Source organism: Dromiciops gliroides, chromosome 3 (assembly GCF_019393635.1).
Source record: "Dromiciops gliroides isolate mDroGli1 chromosome 3, mDroGli1.pri, whole genome shotgun sequence".
In the NCBI taxonomy this organism is placed as follows: Eukaryota; Metazoa; Chordata; class Mammalia; order Microbiotheria; family Microbiotheriidae; genus Dromiciops; species Dromiciops gliroides.
The window spans coordinates 92,875,985-92,902,248 of NC_057863.1; the positions used below are offsets into that span (position 1 = coordinate 92,875,985).

At 40.6% G+C, this 26,264-nt stretch overlaps 1 protein-coding gene across 3 annotated transcripts in view; it reads left to right on the forward strand.

Annotated features, from left to right (window-relative positions):
* The first annotated feature begins 13,769 nt into the window (after nucleotides 1-13,769).
* Nucleotides 13,770-26,264, forward strand: part of ENOX1 (ecto-NOX disulfide-thiol exchanger 1) — a 697,060-nt gene continuing 684,565 nt past the window's right edge. For all 3 annotated transcript variants that reach the window (XM_043998993.1, XM_043998992.1, XM_043998994.1), the window contains exon 1: nucleotides 13,770-13,890. The gene's annotated coding sequence lies outside the window, so the exon portion shown is untranslated. The remainder of the gene's footprint in view (nucleotides 13,891-26,264) is intronic.

The window sequence follows — 26,264 nt, forward strand, 5'->3', positions numbered from 1 at the left end:
TCCCAATGGCCAACAATCCTCACAGTCAGGAAATTCTTCCATAGCATTTCATCAAATTCCTCATGCTTTAGCTTGTAAAAAAAAAAAAAAGTAAATCTATATAAAGGAAGGTAGCATTTCTATCCATTTTATTAAAAGCTATATTTCTTGGGGTCTCTGAAATATGTAAAAGACAGCCCAAGGAAAGTGAATTCAGCTTTTTTTCAAGAGCCTATGTTAAGGTAATGAATGGTTAGCCTGACTATTTCAGGTTGGGTCTTGTGTGGTTGTTGAACCTTGTCCTAGGGTCTGGTCCTTAGCTTTGTAATATGAGAAACTGAATTTTATTTGTTTACCCAGGATAACTGTTTCAGGTTAACCTAACTCAGAAGAGGCTGATTTGTTCATCAGAATGCCATTTTGGCAATGTAAGAGAGATGTACCTGTCCAATGACCAGAATAATCATGTCTGCTTTCACAGTCTGCACTCCTACACAGTAGCAAGATATGTAGGAAAACAGGAACACCTCATTGATCTAGAAGTCACTTAGCTGACAATCTAAGTGGAACTTACCAAAAAAGAGGTGGGGGGCAGCTAGGTGGCACAGTGGATAAAGCACCAGCCCTGGATTCAGGAGAACCTGAGTTCAAATCCAGCCTCAGACACTTGACACTTACTAGCTACGTGACCCTGGGCAAGTCACTTAACACTCATTGCCCTGCAAAAAGGAAAAAAAAAAGGCAGGGGGTAAGATTCAAACCCAGGACTTCTGCTATTTCATATACTCTAAATGGGTAAGGAGTTATGAAATGCATTTTGAAAGATTTCATAGATTTTTGTGCCTGAAATTTACCTTATATGTTGTGTGTTCAACAGTCATATCAAAAGCAAGTAAACTGAGGCACATAGAGGTCGAGTAACTTGTTCATAGTTGAATACCTAGATCATAGCAGAAGAGAAACTAGAAGCCAATCCTGATTCCATTCCTATGTTCTTTATACTGCATTACACCGTGCATCCATGGGGCATTAGCATTTAAAGGAGAAACTTTCAATTATCTGGAAAATCCAGTTATATGGAATCTCGTTCCTGGTTGATGCCTGATAAAGGAGACATTACTGCAGCAGAACCAGAGAACACCAGGGCTTACAGGCACCACAGAGATCACCCAGTCCACCAGCCTCATTTTACGTGGCTAATTTGTGGTAGAACTGGGACCAGAACCCTGAGTTTCTCAGCTCTGAGGCCAGTGCAATTTCTGTTACACCGCAGCTGTCTAATCGGAAGGTTGATTGGTGGGCAAAGAAACAGAGCAAAGGGAATTGAACAATCTTGCGCTGTATTTCACACAGGCTGTGAGGGAGGCTGGGAGAGACATCCCAATATGCCTGGAAAACGCTTTCCTGGCGACAGGGATATTCATAACTTCTTGGGTCTAGACACAACACAGTATCTCTCTTTTCTTGAGCAGGGCTGAATAAACCCTGACAAATTCTTACAATATGACTCCCTTTTCAATGTTCCTTATCACTCTCTTAAACCTTGAGGTATAACGGAAAGCCCTGGCTTTAAGTGATGATATGGACAAGAATTCACAAGACAACACTTCTCTGGGCCTCAGTTTCTTCATCTTCAGAAGCGGCGTGTCACAGTGAAGAATTAGACTCTGGAACCAAGTTCTGGGTTCTAACTTCTTCCTATCTCTGATCCTCAGTTTCCTCCTCTGGAAAATGGGCATCAAATATCTGAAATAAACCATGCAAAGCCCTTTGCAAACCCCAGGATGCCACATATATAAGCACCAGCTGCTATTATTATTATTATTATTATTATTTTGGTGGGACAATGGGGGTTGTCACTTCCCCAGGGTCACACATCTCGTAAGTGTCACGTGTCTGAGGCCGGATTTGAACTCAGGTCCTCCTGAATCCAGGTCTGGTGCTTTATCCACTTTGCCACCTACCTGCCCCCTATTATTATTATTATTATTTATAAAGTAAGAGCATTGAACCAGGGGACCTGTAACTTGCAACTTCCAGCTGTAACACTCTACGAAGAAAAACAAAACAAAACAAAACAAAACAAAAGGGGCAGCTAGGTGGCACAGTGGATAAAACACCAGCCCTGGATTCAAGAGGACCTGAGTTCAGAGCCGGCCTCAGACACTTGACACTTACTAGCTGTGTGACCCTGGACAAGTCACTTAACCCCAATTGCCTCACCGAAAAACCCCCCCAAAACAAAAACACTCTATGAAGTTATATGCTTGGCTTCTGATCTTGGCCTTGCTTTTGGCTCTTGGCTGATCCTGGGCAAAGCACATTAGTTTCTTTGCACCTTATTTTCCTCGTTTGTCTCTGAGGTGGGGGGAGAGGGTAAGGGAAGGGGAAAAAAGGGAAAAAAAGAAATTTACATGATAGCTTTATTATATATTTAAAAGGAACAGCAAGTTGTACATAATGGATTCACGGTTTCATGTGCAATCATCTTTTTTATTAGATTGTTACAGAAATGCTTGTTTTATTCCATAAATTAAAAAATAAAAAGATTTTTTTAAAAAGATACATCAAGTTTTAAAAAATTAGAATATTAGACTAACTTAACTCTAAGGTCTTTCTGTCTCTAATCCTAGGAGCCTATAAAAAACATCTATGTTGTGATGCCAATTTGGGGCAGCAATTTCCTAATCATAGGTAGAATAGCACTTTACCCTTCACAGAGCTTTCTCAAATCATACCATGGAAGGCCTACTTTTTGGAAGGATTATTTTAGAATATATCTCAGATATTTTGTACTGATTCTTTTTTTTTTAAGGCACTGTTAAGTGACTGGCCAAGGGTCACACAGCTAGTAATCGTCTGAGGTCAAATTTGAACTGATATCCTTCTGACTCCAGTGTGGGTCCTCCACTGTGCCACCTAGTTGCCCCTATCTTGTACTGATTCTTGATAGCCTCAGAGAATGACAATTGCTTCCTTTGAACCTTATAATTTGGGAAACACTTTTCTTCTCTAGACAGAAACGGAATGGTGCAATCAAAGAAGAGAGGGTTTTGTAAAGACTTTATAAAATACTTTATAAAGACTTATCAGGGGCAGCTAGGTGGCGCAGTGGATAGAGCACCGACCCTGGATGCAGAAGGACCTGAGTTCAAATCCGACATCAAACACTTAATACTTACTAGCTATGTGACCCTGGGCAAGTCACTTAACCCCAATTGCCTCACCAAAAAAACCCCCCAAAAAACAACTTATCAAGGCTCTGTCAGCACCTGTGTGACTTTGGACAAGTCATTTCACCCCTCTGGATCTAAGTTTGTTCATCTGTAAAATGAACCTGTTGGACAGGATGACTTTTAAGGTCTCTTGCAGACTTAAGTTCATAATCTTAAAATCTCCCTGAAATTAACTAATAAAAAAATAAAATTTCTGAAATTGCCAAATTAAGGATCGAAGACATTAAGCCAAGGTTCAGCCACTGTGTGAGACCCAGCTTAAAAATGTCTTATCATGCATTACATTATCTCAAATGGCAGAATATTAAATAGCAGTTTGTAAATCTTCAAGACCTATATAAATGTGTTATCATTATCACCATTCACTCATTACATTGGCAGAATTACCAAGTATTCTGCTATTATTTTCATTAACAATACTAAGCTTCCTGAAATAACTACATTAGGTCAGTTGGAAAAGTAGGAAATCCCTTTGAAATTGGAATAACTAATTGCATAAAATATGAAATTGTTTGCCTTGAAGAAAGAAAAACACACCCAAAACAAAACAAAACAAACAAAACCCCAAAGGAACAACTCCACCCTCTTCCACATGTCTGTATTTTGTAGCAATCAGTCGAGAGTCTCATATACTCAGTAACTCTTTTAAATCAAATCTCTTTTCTACTTCCTATAAAGTACCAAGTCCAAGGTTAGGGCTAGACTTAATTTCTCTGCGTTGAGGTTAAGTAATGCAAAGTATCTGCTGAATGTTCAGAGGCTAAGGAGCATGGCTTGTGACCCCATCCACGTCAGTACAAGGTGAGGGTAATTTTTTAAGAGCCTTTTAAAAGAGGGTTCATTGGTACATATAGTGAGGAAATGAAAAGGAAATGTTTTAAGGATGAATGGCTAAAATCCGATTTTGAAGGACAAGCTGCCCAAGGGACCATCTTGGAAAGGAGGGGTGTGAAAGCATAACTAATATCCTTTTAGCCCATGGGAGTGTTTATTTGACTGCTGCAGTTAAAAATGTTAGCATTTAAATGACTGAATTTGGTTTTGAATAACTTATTTAGAACAAAGAGTAAATCTCCCCTTAGTTGCTATTTGCCAGGAGAGTTTTCTGCAAGGCTGAATTCACTAGGCAAAATACCCATGGACAGACATTTGAAAGTTGTACTTTTTTTTTTTCTCACAAAAATGAATTAAAAATTGATTTAAACAAAATCTTATGTGCAAGATACTATACTAAGTTATTGTGCTGTCTGGGAGTATACATTCGAGTGCATCAAATGCAAAAAAATTAGAATTTGGTAAGATACCCTATCTAAACTGGAAGAAGATAGAACTGCACAGAACTGTGTGTGGATCCCACAATTTCCAGGGTCAGTGAATTTCTGCACCTTTTTTTAGCAATCTGCTTAAGATTTATTAAATACCCCATCAGAATGTCATATACCTAGAGAAGTTCACAGAAAATCAGTCTAATCAATAATTCTCTAACTTGTGGCTCAACGAAAGTATCCTGTTGTCCATTAACCTTCATTTGCATATATTTCCCAACATTCTGCCACAACTTGACAAGGAGAAGGAAAGAGACAAGCATTTATCAAAGGCTTATGATGTACCAGGCACTATGTTAAGGACTGGGGTCACAAATACGAACAAAAAAGATTACAAATACAAACAATGCAATACAATACAAATCCAATACAAAAACAAAGCAAAAAATATAATACAACACAAAACAAACAATACAATACAAAAAAAGAGAAAGTCTTTGCCTATATCAAGCCTGCATCCTATTGAAGGAAGACAATACACTAAATGGAGCTGAAAATGGGGATAATGGGAATTAAAGGTACTGGTCCATGATTCTGAAATAGAAAGCAAGCAACAGGTCCAGGACAGCAATGAAGGAAGACACCCTGGGTTCTTCTATTAAAAAATGGCAGGTCCATAAGGAACTCACCAATGGTAGCAGTGGAAGAAGCCTTGCAGAGGGATAACCCACGGGCCAGAGTGGTGGGCTGTCCAAGGGCGAAGAGGCCCTGAGCCAGCTGTGAGACAGCATTGGGAGGGAGAGATAGTTTTAAGGTCCAGAGGAAGTCAGGAACAGAACCAGGAGAGGAATTAGTGTCAGCTAGTGATGTGTGAGGAGGAACTGAGAAAAAGAATGTCAGTGATTAATGGATCACAAAATTATAAAGTTAGAGCTTGAAAGGATTATTTTATAGATGAGGAAACTGAGGCTCAAAGAGGTGATTTGTCTAAGTTAACACAGGTAGTAAGGGGCAGAGGAAGGATATGATTAATGAGAAAGAATTGAAAAAAAGACATCATGGCTTGAAGGACATAACAATGTTTTAAATGAAAAAAGCATCCATTTTAAATGAAGTTATATAGACATTAAAATAAAAATGAAATAAATAAAACATTTAAAGGGTGTGTATTACTGTTAACACTTTCATAAATACTGGTACGAGAATTAGTGAGGTCTAGGAGCCAGTGTCTTAAATTTGGAGTCATTAAGTGTTGTTGTTTTCAGTTGTGTCTGATTCTTTGTGACCTTGTTTGGGGCTTTCTTGGCAAAGAAACTGGAGTGATTTGCCATTTCCTTCTCTAGCTCATTTTACAGAAGAGGAAACTGAGGCAAACAAGGTTAAGTGACTTTTCTAGGGTCACCCAACTAGTAAGTGTCTGAAGTCAAATTTGAATTCAAGAAGATGAGTCTTCCTGATTCCAAGCCCCAAACTCTATTCACTGAACCATCTAGCAGCTTTGGAATCAGCAAGACCTACATTCAAATCCCACAGCTGTTACTGACTAATCTAGTGACTATGGGTTAGTCATTCACTAAGCCTCAGTATCCTTATCTGCTAGGAAAAATGATATGCACAATATCTATCTCACAGGCTTACTGTGAGGTTCAAATGAGATAACAAATGTAAAATATTTTGCAGAATTTGAAGAGCTAATATTAATGATCATGATGTGATCCTCAAGGAAAATACCAAACTATTCCAAATTTATTGGTATCTGACTAATTTATTTCTTTTCTTTTTTCTTTCTTTCTTTTTGGTGGGACAATGAGGGTTAAGTGACTTGTCCAGGCTCACACAGCTATTAAGTGTCAAGTGTCTGAGGTTGACTTTGAACTCAGGTCCTCCTAAATCCAGGGCTGGTGCTTTATCCACTGCACCACCTAGCTGCCCCAGTATCTGACTAATTCTTAAAGATATTTAGGAAAAGGAATTATACAGCTTCCTTTCCAACACAGCCCATAATCCCTGATGTCCAAAAAATTTTTTTTTACCTTGTGATCAACCTAAATACATTTTATGTTCAACCTGAAACTTAAATTGCCATTTTGGACATTCTAATTCCACTCTGCTCCCAAGTGGCGTTGAAGAATAGCTTTTTTACTATGGTCTGCCACATGATGCTATTACTTCTAAATGATACCTCGAAGGATATGTTGGGAAAAGCAATGAGCTAGAAGACAGGATTCAAATAGTAGTTCTGTCTGCTACCAGCCAGTTAGCCATATGAACTGGGGAAAATCATTTGACCTTACCAGACCTTGAGTGCTTCAGGTTCACTAATCTAGTTCACCAGTTCCTCAGCCTTTTGGATTTCAATGACCCCTTTTCAACAGAAACACACACACACACACACACACACACACACACACACATACACACACCTTGAATGACAGCAGTTGCATTCATGCTGTATATTTTGCTAGAGCTAAATTAAGATTAAAAAATGCTTGGTACATATATGGGTTCACTCTCAGAGGTGCTTGGGCCACAGGTTAGGAACCATCAGACTAAATTATTTCTTTCTTTTTTTTTTGCAGGGCAATTAGGGGTAAGTGACTTGCCCAGGGTCACACAGCTAGTAAGTGTCAAGTGTCTGAGGCTGGATTTCAACTCCCTAAATGATTTATAAAGTCCTTTCTAATGCCAAAAATTTATGAATCTATGAATATTTGGGTTATGATAATATGCATATATATTGGGCAATGTCCATCAATAATCAGCAAATTATGCCTGTGTTGATACTTTCAACCTAATGGTTTGTTTATTTAACTGACAGCTTCACCAGGGGCTATTGGCACACATTTATTTTGCCTGGCCAAGCGATATGCTACATTTGTGTTTACTCCTTTTCTCCTTTGGATAATTATTATAATAAAATAAGATTGCAAGCTTCTTAAAGACAAGGCTGTATGTTTGCTGAGCTTCATTGATATCCCTCACAACACCTCAAGCCATGGAGGCTAGGCACACAGCAGGCAATGGTCAGTAAATCATTATTGCTGATTAACTTACTGGAGACAAGCAGCATGCTATAATAGGAAGAACATCATACTGAAGTCTGTCTGTCTTTCTTTCTATCTTTCTTTCTTTTCGGGGCAATGAGGGTTAAGTGACTTGCCCAGGGTCACACAGCTAGTAAGTGTCAAATGTCTGAGGTTGAATTGGAACTCAGGTCCTCTTAAATCCAGGGCCAGTGCTTTATCCATTGTGCCACCTAGCTTCCCCCTGCCCCCACTCTGCTATTTCTTGGCCTGTAACTTTAGCCAAGCCACAATCTCTTTGAGCCTCAGTTTCCTCAGATGAAATATAGTGATCATATTTTTGTTTATCGCCTACCCCCATCATGTTTATGAAGATCAAATGAGATAACAAAGTTAAAAACCACTTTGCCAACTAAAATCCCCCATGTGAATGCAAATTATTATTATGCTGTACATGCTACTTTCATGGAAATTATTAAATATAAACAAGTTGTAGATAAAAACAATTGAGAGCTTATTTGTTTATTTTCCTACATAAAAATGCCTATATGTAAAGGAAATATGTCTAAGGCGTTTGTTTTTTTCTAACGATAACATTGATAACTGAAAAAGTCTTTAACCACTTATCCTTAAAACATGAGACTGTTAGCATTCTTCTTTGATTTAGACTTTGAAACTCATAGCCCTGAGGTCAATAGATAGTTTGTGGCAAGGAGCTTGGCATGGGACTCTTCTTGAACCCATGAAGAATATTCATCAACTGACCAATGAAGCTAAATGTCCACTAAGTCATATCCTGAGACAGTGTTTAGTTCCTCTTCTAAGCAAGGCTCCCTGCTTGGTTCTGGAGATAGCAAAGATAAAAATTAAATCGTCCTTGTCCTCAAGGAGCTTACATTTCCCTGAGGGAATAGGGAAACAACACGGCCACAGATCAGCAAATTAAAAATATATACAAGGGGCAGCTAGATGGTGCAGTGGATAGAACACTGGCCCTGGAGTCAGGAGTACCTGAGTTCAAATTCACCCTCAGACACTTGACACTTACTAGCTGTGTGACCCTGGGCAAGTCACTTAACCCCAATTGCCTTACCAAATATATATATATACACAAAGTAATTTCAAAAGCACAGTTGGGTGATTGATGAAAGGCTTCATGTAGAGATGGGAACTGTGCTGTGCTTTGAAGAAAATCAGGGATTCTACAGGGTATAACTAAAGAGGGAGTGCCTTCCACACATGGGACTTTGGATTGTCCAAAGGCACTAAGGTGGGAGGTGTAATATCAATGGTGGTAGGGGGTTGGGAGTGGGGGGTGGAGGCGCAGTTACTAAGCCAATTTGACTGGACTAGAGTGTATTAACAGGTGGCAGCTATCTTTTGGAGAGCTTTAAACTCCAGGTTAAGGATTTTGAATTTAATTCACAGTACATGCTTTAATTAAAACCACATTATACTAGTATTTCACAAAAAGCACAGTAACATCTTATTTCCAGGTTCAGTTCAAGGTGTTTCTAACTTAAAACTAAAGTCTTAGCTGATGTGGAGCCTGATTATGGGTGACATTTCCTGTCTCCTTATGCATGCTCATGACTGCTAAAATACATTACAGGACCAGAGCTAACGGTCCCTTGCTTCGAATTTCAGAGAATTGGGGACAAGTTTTCTGTGTAATGGTTTACTTTTGGAATTTGTAGACTATCAGAGTCTACTTTTATCAATCACTTAAGAAAGATGCAAAGCCCTCTTTTTGCTCTAGTCTTCTGGGTAGATCAAGCTTCAACTAACTACTCATTTTAAAGTGTTCCCTCCACCCCCATCCCCACCCCAATCCCCGTATTTTTAATTAAGTTAATATTTGACTGCTTTACTGGGCTATTGCAAATCAAATGAAGCAATTATGCCAAGCAGCTATTCACTTTTTAGAAGGAAAAAGTGATTTTTTATTACTATACCATGACGGCCTATCTCTATCCAATTGGTAATAGTAGAACCAGATCTACCAGATCTCTCAGTGCTTCTGTTGGTGATTTGATTATTTAGCATTTTAGTGGCAAAGTGTTTTATGCTATTTTTTTTTTTTGCAGGGTAATGAGGGTTAAGTGACTTGCCCAGGGTCACACAGGTAGTACGTGTTAAGTGTCTGAGGCTGAATTTGAACTCAGGTCCTCACTGTGCCACCTAGCTGCCCCTTGCTATTTTTTTTTTCCAGTTGATCCTGAAGGAATATAAGTTCCTCGATGGTGGGAACTTTCATTTTTGCTGTTGCATATCTAGCATAGCGCCTGACACATAGTTGTAGGTCTTTAATAAAAGTCTTTTGATCCTTTGATTGCTTACACAGCTCAGTATTAGCATACAGTGGTTTTATACTTGAATCACTATACATAACAGTATAACTAGGTTTCTTTCAGTGGGTAGTACGTACTATAGGAAGAATAGCTTGCTATGATTTGTAATTTGCTCTTTTTAAAAAAATAATGCTGGTTTCTTATTAGTGTTTATCTCTAAGGAAAGAGATGCTCCCCTTGGTGGACAAAAAGGATGCTGCAGCTTCGACAAAGTACTTCCTACTTGGGAAAATTGTGGTGTATGTATATAGGAATGCTTTCTAGATTGCTCTTTCAGACTCACAAAATCACACACTAAATACAGCTTTCACTAGAAAACATCAATTCTGGGGAAACCAACGCTGCAGAAATTATCTTGGAGAATTTTGCCTCACAACAACTCTAAGGGTTTGCTTGTCAAACAACCATTGGTGGGTTCTCATGACTCTTCTCCAGATTCCAACACATATTTTTGCGTAAAAACAAAAACATTTCTAAACTTAAAACACAGCAAAGAAGCACACAAATTCCAATTTTAAAAAATGTCTACTAAGGATGCTGAGTTGAGCGACAGAATGTAAATCGTTTAATAAAGATCCCCCACTAGAGGACAAATAGCAGAACCCAAATCAATTCACTGTAATTTATACTTTGGTTTAGTCACTTTTCATAGCTGTGATATCACCAGCAAAAGCCCCCATTTCTTTATGAACTGAGAATATGGGAAAAAATTAACTTCTAAAGGAATAGAAATTTACTAGAAAAGAGAATTTTTCCACAAGGATCTTTGCTGAAACTAAGCACATAGACAAGAGTGGACCTGGAGTTCTATTGAATAATACTTAAGCAGGGCACAATTATTCAATGAGGGTCGGATGTGTCATCCATAATCTATGGAGAGAGTGTCCAGGAAACACTGCCCTATTCGTATATCATTAAAGCAGCTAGCCTTTGAAAAGCTCTGGGACAGAACTTTGAGAACAATGTTTCCTTGCTTTGAGGATTTGCAATTTGCTGCTGCATTGGGAATTTCTTACGTGTTAAGGTATGCTTCCCCAGGACAGAAGAAAGGTGAGCTTTTATTGACTTGAAGCATCGAATTAGGCCCAATGTTGTGTCCTTTTCGTGTTTGCCCTTGTGTTGCCTTGTATGATTCGGGGCAGTGTTGTTTGTTGCCTTTGCTTAAATTGGAACTGTGGCACTAACCCTGTCAGCCAGAGTGGGGGAAAAGGGCCACCCAGCAAAGAAAAGCAGAACAAACCAGTAGAGTTCAGATTAAGCAAGCCTGGGGGAAAGGGGGTGGGGTGGGAATTCAGTCCATCAAACATTTATTCAGTCTTCTACTGGCAGAAGCACATTGCTACTAGCCTAGCCTAGGTTTATACCCCGAACCTAGATAAGGAAACTAGAGAATAATCCTTTTCACTCAGCGCTCATAACAGCTCATATTATATAGCATTTTAAGGATTTACAAAGTACTTGGGGGCAGGTGGGATCTTGTTTTTATTTTTGGAATGAACCAAATGTTTATATTTTACATTTATAAGATACTTTGCTAGATGATGGGGGGGGGGGCGGGGGCGGGGACGAGGTACAAATCAGAACCAAAACCAGGAGAGATTCCTGCCTTCCAGGAGGTTACAAATGAAGAAGATGTTCCCCATCTCTCCTTGTCCTCCTCAACTCTCTCTCTCCACTCTGTTCAACTTTAAGAATTTTTTTTGCTGAATAAAATTATATTTTGGAATGTGAAAGACCAATCAAATCAATCAAAAAGCATTTATTAAGTTCCTATCATGTGCTAGGCACTGGGCTGGGTACTCAGGATGCAAAGAAAAAAGTGAAACAGTTCTCCCCCTGCTGGACATTACATTCTTTAAAAAAAATGAGTAATCATTATTAATAATAGCTAATTGTTAATAATAGCTAGCATGTATAGAGTTTTAAGGTTTGCAAAGTACTTTACAAATATTATCTCCTTTTATTCTCACAATAACCATGGGAGGTAGGTGCTATTATTACCCCCATTTTAGGGAACAGGAAACTGAGGCAAACAGGGATAAGTGACTTGTTTGGGGTCACACAGCTAGTGTCTGAGGAAGAATTTGAACTCAGGTCTTCTGGACTCCAAGCACTCTATCCACTTTCACCATCTAGCTGGCCCACTGCATATAATACATATATGCATAGAGGTGTATAGATATATTTGTGTGTGTGTGTGTATATATATATATATGTGCATATATATATATATACACACACACATAGGTATTATATGTGCATTATATACATACATGTATAAGTGATATATATGTGTGTGTGGAGTTTCCTAGCACAGCTAGGGGATGGTGGGGTGGTCAAGCTTCTTGTAGGAGGTGGCACTTGGGTTGCATCTTGGAGGAAACCAGGTTTCCTGGGAGTGGTGAGAAGGGAGTGCAATCCATTCAGAGGAAACAGCCAATAAAAAGACTCAGAGACAGGAAATGGGGCATCCTAAGTGTAAAATTATGAAAGAATGGGGGGGGAATCACACCTAGGGAGAGGTACTGTAAAGAGGTTTTATTTGTTGGCTTACTTTGCAGATTTCAGAAGTTTTTCCACCCAAGAGAACAGGTCCAAAAAAGGTGTCTCCTGACTGCTCCTCCCCAATTTGATAATATCCCTCTGCTGTTGGATGGACACTTGATTGAATCTACACAGAGCCTGGGACACCTTTTACCTTAACTTCTCCTTAAGCAAAGTTATGGGAGGCTAAATAGACAAAAGAAAAAAAGAAACGCCAACATTTGGCCAAGAGGGGAAAGGGAAAGGGAAAGGGAAAGGGAAAACCACAGATTCCTGAAACAAATTACCCCCTTAATTCTCACGGTCTCCTTCCTCCTGGATCACCTTTTAAGAACCTGGAGCATGAATGCCTTAGGCTTCAGAGTCATCCTCCAATGTGGTAGGGGCGGCTTTGATGCAGAGGCTGCTAGGCCTGACCCCCCCCCCCCTCGACAAATTCCTCGGTTCACCCATTCCACCCCACCCTTGCCAGGGACTTAGCAAAGGGGTTGGGGAGGGGGATATGTGATTATCCTGGCTCATTCTCGCTTTCTGCCAACTAAGTACCCTGTTTCCCTGAGCTCCTTCAAGGTCGCCGTGGCAACCGTGGGTTACAGGTCTTCATCTCGTCCCTGCCCCCACCCCCTCTTCAAGCTGGAGTAGTCAGAGGCAGTAATGAGAGGGAGACGTCGGTGGGGAGGATGGGGGGGAGCGGTTAGTGGGGTTCCTCCCCGGCAGGCATTGAGCAAACGCTCCCGCCTCGGCCACCGCCGCTGCAGCACCGGTGGGCACTCTGGCTGCTCCACTCCCGGGGCTGGCGCTTCTCCTCCTCCTCCTCTTCCTCCTCCTTCTCCTCCACCCAGCAGCTCTGCCAGGCGAGACACTCCTCCTTCCCTCCCCCCGCCCCCCACCCCCAGCCTTCCACGGGTTGACGGCTTTCCTAGAGGGAAGAATTTTACCTCGGTCCCTGAGAGCATCTCTCTCCTCTCTTTCTCCCTCTCTCTCTTTCATTCTCCCACCTCCCCCTTCCTCGCGGTGACTCTCCCCATCCCCCCTCCCCTCAGCGCTCCCTAGCTCGCGCGCGCTCACACACACACACGCACACACACACACACACACACACACACTCACGCACGCACACACACTCACCCACACTCACCCAGCGGCACGCATACGTTCGGGATCCGGAGCTGCTGTTTCTCGAGCTCCCCTAAGCTGGTCCCACTCTGGCCGCCGCGGCTGCTACTCGCCCAGGCTTCCAGCCGCCACGGGGCGTCCTCCGTCTGCAGCAGCGGCAGCGGCGGCGGCGGCGGCAGCAGCAGCGGCAGCGGCAGCAGGAGCAGCAGCAGCCTCGGGAGCAGCGGCGGCGGCGGAGGCAGCCTCGGGCTCGGCTCGCTTCTCTCTGCCCGGGACAAGGGGGGGACAGACCCGAAGGGGAGGCGAAGCGGAGCAGCGGCGCCGCGCCGCCCCGCACCGGGAGGACCGCCTCAGTGCCCCCGCCCGGCGGCCGCAGGTAGGGAGCTCTTAGGTCCGCAGCATCTCTGAGCCAGGATCCCCCCACCCCGGTCCTTCCCCGGCTCCGGGGCACGGATTCGGAGGCTGGCGACAGAGGGTGTTGGGGTAGGGGTGGTGGTGGGGTGAGGCCGGGGGTGGACGAGCAGGCGGAGGAGGGGAGGGGGTTCCTGGGCTCCCCCTGCCCCCCCACCAACCCTTTCACTTTTGCCAGCCCTTCCCAACAGCTGCTCAAGGCTGGGGGAGCTTCTTTGCGTCCGGGCCGGGCGCTCCTTGCCTCCCTCCCCCGCTGCGCTCGGGACCCCGCAGCTGCCCCGCTGCTCCCTGCCCCGGCTCCCTCTCGGGGTTCCCACCCGCTCCCCATGCCAGTTTCTTTGGGGCGCAGAGGTCTCAGTTCCAGCCGGCGGCTGGCGAAGAAAGTTTCCTGGGCATTCGCTGGAGGAGAGCTTGTATTGTTAGACACCAATGCCCTCTCCCGGCTCTCGCCCGGAATCTCTAGGCCCCTTGGTCGGTGCTCCCCGATCCCGTCCCGTCCCGTCCCTTCCGACGGGCGCGCTGCACCTTCGGAGCCCGCGGCCCGGGGAGGCATCGGGCTGGCCAGGGGCTGCGCCGCGCCCAGGGCGCAGGACGGGCACCTAGGCAGCCACTGGGCCACCTCTCCGGCCAACACGTGCACGCCTCCCACGGTCCGGGTCCCTCCCGGACCACCCCTCCATCCTCCCCCCTACCCGGCCACCACCACCCCATAGGTCGGACTCCCGGGGCTCCCGCTTCCTGATTGGTTGAAGGCTCAAACCCTCCCCTTCCCAGTGTGTGGGGGTGGTGGTGGCTGTGGAGTGTTGTGGTTGTCTTTGACAGGAGCGCACATGGGGGAATGGGGGGGGGTCAGCGGGTGGGGGAGCTTGCCCCGGCCCAGTCAGGTCTTATTCCCACTCCCTCCACTTTCTTTTCTCTCTAGTCTCTTTCCCTCCAGGCTGAAGACTCCACGCCCCCCCCCCCCCAGTGAAATATGTAAACAGTTAGGTTACATTTCCTAGTGATTATTTTTACAACTGGAGACAGTTTCTTGAAACAAGGGTAGGAGAATCAGTTGGGTGGGTGGTGGTAGAGGGAACTGAGTATCAACCTGGAGTGATGACTAGTGGATGATACCGGCCTGGGATGGATGGTTGGCATGATTATTTTGAAAAGGGAATCACAAAGAGAATGTCCCAGGGTTCTGAAGAGGGTGGAAAAAAACGGAATTGGAGATGGATTTATATGCCCTGGTGGTAGTCCCTCTTCATCTCCAAGGAGGTGTTGTGGAACATAGGAAGCTAAGAGAGAGAAGGGACTGGATCAACCTCGTTGGGTGGAGTAGAGGAGAAAAAAATTAGGGAGGTCATTCCTAAAGTAGTATAGATGAATAAGACAACATCAGTGACTTCTTTGTGAATTGAAGATATTGTAGAGGCCTTGAGAAATGTTAAGTTGTTTCCCCTTTTATTTTTGTTTCTTTCCCCTTCTATTATTTGTCTTTTTAAAGGGAAACTATCCTCACATTATAAAGTTCTCATGTTCTGGAAATTATTTACTGTGATTTCTTGTCCTGCGTAGATTTCTGAATGGTGACAAAAAGTGATGTGTGAGACTAAGAAAACTGAATTCCAAAAGTCCCTTTTATGTAATTCACAATAATAAAAGTTGCAGGGATTTAGAAAATGATATAAAAGTAACAAGTGAAATTTATACAAAACGCTGGAAAGACTTATAAAGAAACTAATAATGACTACAAAACCCTAGGGGGAAAAGATATTTGTAATCTATACATATAAATGATACTGATTTCATAATTTACAGGCATGATTATATAGAACTATTAAGCTTTAATTCCTTGAAGGTGTTTTGATAGTAACCTAATCAATCCTCTGTGCTGTATATCTGCATGTGAGGATATTGTAATTCTAATCTTTAGACGCCTTGTCAATGTACAACAAACCGCAAGTGATACAAGTTAATGTTGACAATTTTATATTGAGTGCACTGTGCTATTTGTAAGCTGGTGAAATATGCAAGAGTAACATACCATGACTGTTATTCCCCAGGGACGCATATCAAAACAAAGTGAGGATCACAGGAGGCTATTCCAGGGAGAACAATTCAATTATTTTTTTAAAAAATGAATAAATCCTAAGATTCTTGTATATGAAGAGTAGCGAAATTTTTCCAATTTGAATCATACTCTGTATTCACAGCAGGAGCATATGTAATGTTATATGAAACAACATTAAATTTGTTAGAAGACTCTAGATAATAGAAGCTTTTTCCATTTTTTATTATTTTGATTTAAGGAGACAGGACTGTTTCTTTCCTAACCCCAGAACTGCTTCTAGGGAATAGGACTTGAATGTGCTTGACAAGTTGGAAATGATCACAGTTATTGAGAAAATAATTCGTAGTGTGCCTTTGTTGAGCTTTTCATGGAATTTAAATTCTTATTCTAGGCTCATGAACTTTAGATAGGTTTGACAAGGATGTGTATATTAATTTACATGCACTCACATAAACTCATACATGCCCTTGTATACATATATATGCTTGATCTTTGGGGATAGTCACTCATAGGGAATAGACATCTGGGGAATGTTTTTTCCTTTCATTTCTGAGTGTCCAAAAGGTAGTCCTGTGTTAAATTGTAAAAAAGCGTTATCACTAATGGAACTGGGCAATAGATCATAGAATCAGACAATAGTATTTTGTTGCCAGGCAACCACCTACTGTGAACAGAAAACAAAACGGTGGCAGCTGCTTCTACATCGTGATAGTCATACTGTAGCTCAAGTATTGAAACCCTCCAAATGAGGCAGATTTACTAAGTAATTTGTCTAGAGGCAAAAGGGTTCTGTTTTCCTCACTTCCTAAAGGAAGAGTTTAAAGAATTCTGACTGGAGTGATATTGTTATATGTTACTGAATGGAATCTTTCTTATTCCCCTTGTTTACAAGACAGGCCCATTATAAACTCAGAACAAGAAGCAGTGACCAAATTGATGAGAATCCTTACATGCCATCATTTGTAATATTAATATGATGCAAACACAGATTTTATATGAATAGCCAGGTGTTTCTAGACTGTCATGAGAACTTGATTTGTCCTTCGTTAATCTTAGAATTATGTTAGATTTAGAAGGAACCTTTAGATGATTCCCTTCCATTTCACAGATATACAGACTGAGGCCTATGGTGGTTAATAGACTTGTCAGGGAGAGATTCATATTGCTAATTTGGGGATAGACTCCCTGGCTTTCTACTGTGCTGCAGTTTCTATGAATAGGTTGTGTTGTACCTTTAAAAAATAGATTTTCTTCCTTTTTAGTTGGATAACAAAAACGTTCATTTGACCATCAAGTTTCTGTGTCTCATTTACTTAAGTTCCTGCCTCAAGTTCTCTGGAAATCACAGATTATCATCAGGAACCTTGTATTATCTTCTTCTGTTAGAAAGGAGTTTACTCCTTGATGGGGCAGCTAGGTGGTGCAGCTGATAGAGCACTGGTGCTGAAGTTGGGAGGAACTGAGTTCAAATCTCACCTCAGACACTAGCTGTGTGACCGTGGACAAGTCACTTAACCCCAGTTGCTTAGTCTGGGGCCATCTCCAGTTGTTCGGATGTATAGTTTGCCATTGAACCTAGATGGCTCTGGAGGGGAGAGTGAGGTTGTTTAAATCCAATTTACTGCAAGTCATAACATCATCTCCCAGTGTCATGGTCCTCTTCAAGAATGAAGGATAAACAATAACAACAAACTCATTGAGGTCAGGCACTCCATCTTGCTTGCTTGTTTTTCTCTCCCCAGTGCTTAGCACTGTACTTGACATGTTGTAAGCACTTAATAAATGCTTCATTTATTTATCTATGAAATGAAACTCACTTTTTTAGTCTTAAATGCTCTGTGTTTTTGCCTCCAGTTTCCAAAATCTCCCCTGAAATGTTGTTTTCCAGTAGGCTGGGAAACTTTCTCTTTGCTTTTATAAATATTTACAGTTTCTGACAATCTTTAGCACCTATCATTTTGGGTATAGATGCTAACCGTGATAAGGATGAGACTTGGATTTATCATCAATGAATGGCAGCAAGAACTCTAAGCATATTGACTTTCTCTCATCACACTTGTTTAAGTCTTCCTATTATGAGATATAACAGAAATAGTACTCTTGTGCTTAACTGGGATTTTTATCCAATAAAGCACATGAAGGTCACATGATGTGATAGGAAGCATATTTGATTTGAAGTCAGAGGATCTGGATTCATCTCACCTTTGTCATTCATTATTTGTGTGACCTTGGACAAACCTGTTAGGCCTTCATTTCCCTATTTATAAAATGGAAGGGTTGTACTAAATAATCTCTAAGGATTCTCCCTGCTGTAGATCTGTGGTTTTAACTTGCGGAGGTGAATATATGGTGTTTGTCATGCTTTTTTTTCCTTATGTAAAAGCTAAAAGAAAATGAGCACTCTTAGAGGGGCTGATAGCTTATGAAATTCCTCAGAAATATAATGGCAGAGTTTATCCTTGGGCAAGAGACCTAACCTCTCCAAGTCTCTGTTTCTTCATCTGTCTATTGGGGATAATAATGCCCATTGTACTTGTCTCACTGGGCTGCTGTGAGGCTTTAAAAGAGACAATGTATGGAAAGCACTTCACAGACCTTAAAGTGTCCTATAAATAACAGCATTTTATGATCATTTTAGGGCCAGAGGGGACCTTAGACATCAAGTAATCTAAACTCTTTCCCCCCCTTTTAAAAACAAATATGGAAATGGAGGTCCCAGACAAATGGAGTGACTAGCCCTAGGTTACACAGGTAGTAAGTGACAGACAAAGGTAGGATTCAAACCCAGGTCTTCCAACTTCCAACCCAGAGTTTCTTCCACTCTACCACATACATGGGCATTGTTAACCCTTTACTTTTGGAAATCGATTGCCTAAGTGATTCCTTGGAGCTATTTAAGAGAACCAGTGTTCCATCATTTATCATTTAAACTAAAGGTAGACATCACTCTTTAGCGATATGAATATTCAATAAAAAATTGTAGAAGAATGTTCAGAGAAACAATGTAGGGACCGGACCTTCTCGCTTACCACTCCAGTTGTTTTCACCCACAAAACCTGCACTGTCTGCCGCTTTATAGGGGTGAACAAATTGATTTACAGCATATTTAACCTAGTTTCGGAAGCCTGCTATTAACTTGTTCTAGCTAGAAGGATCTTCAAGGAGAACATTTAGCAGATTTCAAGGCATTTGTACTGATTTGGGGGGGAAACCATTTTATTCCCAGACTGGTTATAGTTTGTCTTGGGCAAGTGTTTGCTTTCTATCCTCTTTAGTGAACATACATACAGAACCACACATTTTGACACAGCTCCTTTTCTCATGGTTTTTTTCTCTTGGAGAATAAGCCATCAGTGGATTTGCATTTACATACAGGAAAGCTATGTAGAGTTTAGCAGAGTGGAAGGAGGACTGATAAACCCTCAGGAAGATGAGGGGTTCAAGTTCCATCTCTGATAATCCTGATACGGATTATTCTGGGCTAGTCTTTTAAACTGTCCCTACCCTTAGCAGTGCTCCAAGACTACAAATCTCAGAGAAGTTGCAGATCAACCGTTCTTTCCCCTGATTAAATCACAGGATGGAAAAAAAAAAATGTCACACACACAAAAGGAAAAGCCCACCATTTTCAGAGAAAGTAAAGAGAGACCCTAGTGATTTTTAAAGTATGATATAGTTATGTTTTAAATCCCCCAGGCCAGCTTCTGATTTTGTAGCCTATAAACCCTCATCCAATCAGTTATGGTTGCTTAAAAAAAAAAAAAAAGAGAGAAAGAAAGAAAAAAAACCAGGAGTATCAAATCTCAGCCCTCAGCTGCTATTCTTAATTTTTCATATATATATATATATATATATGTGTGTGTGTGTGTCTGTATATATGTGTATATGTATATATGTGTGTCTGTATATATGTGTGTCTGTATATATGTGTATATGTATATATGTGTGTCTGTATATATGTTTATATATAACAGTATGTGCATATGTGAATTATATATACATACACATATGTGTGTATTTGTATATCTATATCTACATCTATATCTATCCCTATCCATATTTATCTATCTATCATCTATCAACTATTAAGGCCTGTGAGCTGTCTCTTAATTTTAAGGACAGACTGAGGTTGTATTTACTTGGAGAGACATAAGAAAATAATGTTGGATATGAGGACAAATAAAAATAAAAATAAATGGTTAGCACTTATGTAGTGCCTTAAAGATTTGCAAACCACCTACAAATATTATTTCATTTGATCCTTAAAACAACCCTTAGAAGTAGGTGTTATTATTATTCCCATTTTACAGATGAGGAAACTGAAGCAGGCAGAAGTTAAATGACTTGGCAAGAGTCATACTGCTGTTATATGTCTTTTTTTTAAAAGTGAGGCAATTGGGGTTAAGTGACTTTCCCAGGGTCACACAACTAGTAAGTGTTAAGTGTCTGAGGCTGGATTTGAACTCAGGTCCTCCTGACTCCAGGGCCGGTGCTCTATCCACTGCGTCATCTAGCTGCCCTTGCTGTTAAATGTCTAAAGCAGGATTTGAACTGAGGTGTTCTCTATTTCTGGTCTAGGACTCTACCCATTGTGCTACCTAGTTGTAACTACACAGCTGGAATTATAAAGGAAGGATTAAATTGAATTATTCTATGGCCAAGTTTTCTACCACCATACCTGTAAGGTCTTTGTCTCTCTGTCTCTCTGTCTCTCTCTACATTCACATGCACACACAAATTTTTATATAGAGATCTATCTATCTATCATCTATCTATATCCATCCATCCATCATCTATTTATTTATATATGTGTGTGCATACATGTTTTTGTATGTATACATGTACATACATTTAAATATAAATATATGATGTGCATATACACACACCTATAGAAACATACACACATGTATACATATAAACACACATATATATGCTTATGCATTTATGTTATATTTTCAAAGGGGAAAATACTATCACATTTATATGTGTAAATAATACAAATATTGATAATTAGAACAGTCTGCAAGAAAATTCATTGTATCTTCTTTTTGTCTCAGTTAATTTTGGGGGGACAATGGAAGCTCTAGCTAATAATATTTTAGAATATACTTCCTTTTTGCCACTGTAGAAACAGCTATAGAAGGATATTGATCTCTCCCCAATACAGCCATCTAATGTATAAAATAGCTCTTTAATAGCCCTCAGCAGCATAACAAAGGTTATGGCAGTAAGTCCAGTGAAATACTTTATTTAGTTGGAGCTGGAGGGTGAAGTTTGCTAGACCCAATGTAATTATCCAGACTGGAATATGGCCAAGGCACTGTGGTTAATATCCCAGACAGTGGGAGAAAAGTCATGGATAAAACTTTTAATGACTATAAGGGGACCATGCCTTTGTATCTTACGCGTAAGAATACAGTAATGCTTATAGCACAGAAGCCCTTAACTCAAAAGGACAGGGTATGGATGCATCAATCCTGTCCTTTTCAACTGAATGTTGACATTTGGGAAATAGTAATCCCCAGAGATGAATGTTGTTGAAATAAGAATTTTTGGTGTATCTCTTGGTTTATCTCATGGCACCTCTGAAAAAAGGCCCCAGAAGTAGCTATGAGTAACACAAAATGCAAGTGACTAAAGAGTAGGAAGGCCCCTAACTAGAACTTCCCCCAAGGAGCAGTGCTGACAAATGCACTAGTGTGGTGATGACTCCTGATACTCAGAGGGGAAAGGCCTTGTTACCAGGGCTTACTTCCTGGTAGAATTTTGGAGTAGATAAAATTTGGGTATCTTCTCCCACCTCTGCTTTCTGAATTCTTCTTCTTCACTTCTAGTGTTTTTTTCTTCTTCTTCTCCACATGCAGCTTTTGTGAACCATTCTTTTAGGGCATTCCTTATAGCTGTCAATTCACTTTTTTTTTTTTTGGTGAGACAATTGGGGTTAAGTGACTTGCCCAGGGTCACACAGCTAGTAAGTGTCAAGTGTCTGAGGTCGGATTTGAACTCAGGTCCTCCTGAATCCAGGGCCGGTGTTCTATCCACTGTGCCACCTAGATGCCCCTGTCAATTCACTTTTGCTGAGATGTTGGTCATCTTGGACTTAGGGTGTTATCTCTTCCAGGGACATTTGTGTTTTGATAAGAAATTGCCTAGGAAATAGGTTTGGTGGCCTAGTTCTTGCTGCAGTAGACTAAGCTGATTAGGGTGTCCTCACTGAGCCTGGAATCAATATGCTGAGGCCCCAGAGAGGGTTTGGTGGGGGCATCAGGAAGGCTGCCTAGGCAGTGAATTGGCCCAAGTTGGAAATGCACCAGATCAATGCTCCCATATCAACCAATGGTAGGATTGGGACTGTGAGTAGCTATCGCTCTTCCAGATAAGTGAGGCCCAGTCTAGGAAGGAAAGGAAGAAGGAAGGAAGAGAGTGAAGGAGGAGAGGGAGAGTTGGGGCAGGGAGGGAGAAAAAGACAGATGGAGGGAAGTAGGGAGGAGGAGAGGAGAGAGTGAGAGTGTGTGGGAAAGGGGGAGAGAGAGAGAGAAAGAGAGAGAGAGAGAGAGAAAAGAAGAAGAAGAAGAAGAAGAAGAAGAAGAAGAAGAAGAAGAAGAAGAAGAAGAAGAAGAAGAAGAAGAAGGAGGAGGAGGAGGAGGAGGAGGAGGAGGAGGAGGAGGAGGAGGAGGAGGAGGAGGAGGAGGAGGAGGAGGAGGAGGAGGAGGGGGAAGAAGAAGGAAGAGGAGGGGGAGGAAGAAGAGGAAGAAAGGAAGGAGGAAAGAAATGAAAAAGAATGAAACTCAACCAAGACCTAAATTAATAAGTATTCAATAGTGGAATTTCATTAGTCCAGGAAGAAAGAGTTTGGGAAGGTTGTTAGTTGAAGCTGACTGGCAGTCCTACAATCACACCATATCAGCACCTGCCTATTTGCAAGGTTTATATTATCCTCATTTTATAGAAGGATAAAGTAAGGGACAGGATTAACATTTGCAATAGTAAGTCACCTAGAAACTTATTGGTCAAACTAAAAAATAGAGTTTGAACATTTCACTTGTAATCTGATAAGTAGTCAGATAACACTATTCCAGAGAAATGTCCATCTTTGTGCTAGGACTGGTGATCGGTATTTGCTAAGCTCAGGATATTTGCCAGACTCTCTGGAGTTAAAAAGAACAATTCTGGGCATAAATAAAAGAGGAAAGAAAGATAAATTGAAGGATATAAATTATTCACAACCAAATGATTAAGGAAGGAAAGTAATATTTTATAAGAAAGATTTGAATATACTAATAGAGTTTTGGAGCAGGGTACCTAACACACATATGGCCGCTATGTGATGAATAAATCATTAGTAGCCCAGTGGAGGTTTTAAAACCTTTCTCCTCAGTTTGCTGGGCTTTGAACAGTAGCTCTTCTTGCCAGAATTCTTTGACACAGCTAGGAGAATCAGGGGTGGAGGAGCAGTGAAGTAGGAAGAAAAAAAAATTAAATCATTAGAAAAGAAACTTAGAATGCTTAAATAAAGGAGAAACTGAAGGCATTGGAAATTGAGGATGATAGGGTCAGACTTTATTGTCCCATGTAAGAATTATTAAAAGTCTGCCCTTTTTCTTTTGCCAAAAATCTCTATAATCAAAGTAAAAGGGGTTTGCTGTGCACAGAGATACTTGAGCAGAAGTTGAGAAAGTTTTGATGAGCAGAAAAGAGTGAGCTAACTGTGACCACCAAGAGTTTGTGAGGCTTTATTAGAAGGAAAGGGAGAAAGGAAGAACAATGAGTTAGGATCTTGGGGAATTAAGATTTTGAGACAGGAAGAAATGCTGAAAAGTATATAAGATGGTCAGGAGATGAGATCAAGCCAGAAACATGACTGTGGAAAAGAAGAAAGAGAATACAAAGAGAGGGCTTAAAATGTGTGTTTAGAGCCTCTGAGCTTAATTAAGTATTTGTGCAGTAGTTTTTACTTTGGTGGTGGGAAAAGAAATGTAAACATGCTAACAGGCATATTACATAAATACTTGTTATAATTAAAAAATAAACTTCTTAAAATATTTTTTCTCTTTTAAACAGAGTTGTTTCAGGAATCTTGTTTGGATAAGGTTTGGACTAGACTTCTGAAGCTTCGTTGAACTCTAAGATTTTATGATTCAGTAATAGAATTTGACCTGTATGGATAGGTTTAATTGGGTCTGAAGGGAAGGATTAAACCAGATGTTTGACCAACTTTTTTCACTCCTTTCCACCTCCCACCCTTCTTTCCCTCCCTCCTGGCCTTCCTTCCTTCCTCCCTCTCTTCCTTCTTTCCTTCCTTCTCTCTGTTTTTAGATTAAGGGTCACCTCAAAGACAAAGGGAAAGATAAGACATCTCAACAATGCAACAGTTTGATTTAGTCTGATATGAACTCAATAAATGTTATTAGAAATTTTTATACAGGTCTCCTGAAAAAGGACATTTGTTGGTCACCTTGATACTCCCTTTTCCTATAGTGATTAGAGGAAGCAATATGGTATAGTTGTAAGAAAGCTAAATTTGAAGTCTGAGGGTCTAAGTTCAAATCTGGTTGACAGATTTACTACCTGTGTAACTCTGAGAAAGCTATGTCACTTCATCTTCCTCATTTGCAGAATGAAGGGGTTGTACCAGATAACCAATAAACTATTCTCATTCTTCTACCATCATATCCCTTCCCCACCCAACCTTAGTATAAGGAATGCATAAATGTCCTCCCATCTACTTAACTCCCTCATTGAAGATCCACAGGCCTTTAAAAAATTTATTTCTTTATTTAATTTCAAAATTTATTTATTTATTTTGTGGGATAATGAGGGTTAAGTGACTTGCCCAGGGTAGTAAGTGTCAGGCCCTCCTGAATCCAGGGCTGGTGCTTTATCCATTGCACCACCTAGCTTTCCCCAGAGGCCTTTCTTTTTAATGGACAACTAGGATTTCATTCTCTAATGAGAATAGAAATTATCCATATTTTTTGTTACCCCTACCCCAATATTGGAAATGTATTCCTTTTGATAGCCTCCTAAATCTATTTTTTTTAATTAAAAAAATTTTTTTAGTGAGGCAATTGGGGTTAAGTGACTTGCCCAGGGTCACACAGCTAGTAAGTGTTAAGTGTCTGAGACCGAATTTGAACTCAGGTACTCCTGACTCCAAGGCTGGTGCTCTATCCACTGTGCCACCTAGCTGCCCCTGCCTCCTAAATTTGTAAGGCTTAATCTTCCTTTATGCAGATACAAAGGACTCTTCTGGAGGTCTCTCCCAAATGATCATCACATTCCCTTTTGTCTTTGTTTTTCTGGCCCAGAGCCCTAGATCAATTGTTTCCCCAGCCCCACATCTGGTTTCTTAGTTCTGCTAACAATTTCAGGGGGTGTTTTTGGTTCCCATTTCTGTGCAGGAAATCCTTGTGGCTGTACTAACTTTGGTCTTCTAGCTCAGTCTTTTTGCTTTTTCAAATGTTATTGTCTCATTTATGTATTTTGTTTTTACATAACAAACAGTTCCAGATAACCCCTACACTGTGAGATTTTGCTTGTTACAAAGTAAAACAGTTAAGCAAAACTCACAGTATAGTGACCTCATTTGAAAGTGCATGAAACATTCCACATCTGTAGCACCCAAACCTCTCTATTTATTTTTTTTAAACAGAAATCTGTTTTCCCTCTCCCAATCCATTGACAAAAAGCAAATTCCCTGTAATAAATATAGTCAAGCAAAACATATTCTTTCATTAATTGTATATATGTATATACAATTGTATATGTAACATATATTTAATATATGTTATATATAGTAATATGGCAGCTGGGTGGTACAGTGTAAAGAGTACTAGGCCTGAGGTCAGGAAGACTCCTCTTCTTGAGTTCAAATCCTACCTCAGACAGTAACTAGCTGTGTGACCCTGGGCAAATTACTTAACCCTATTATTTGCTTCAGTTTCCTTATCTATAAAATGAACTGGAGAAGGAAATGGCAAACCACTTCAAATCTTTGCCAAGAAAATCTCAGAGGGGTCACAAAGAGTCAGACATGAATGAAAAATAATTAAACAATAGCAGTAATATATAGTATATTTTGTTACATATAACAAGTATTTATTCTTATAGATAGTTATATGTCATATAGTTGTAATATATGTCACACATGTACGTATATAAATGTGTGTATATGTGTATACATACACATACACATGCACATACACATACACACATACACATACACATACACATACACATACACATACATATACATATACATATACATATACATATACATATAC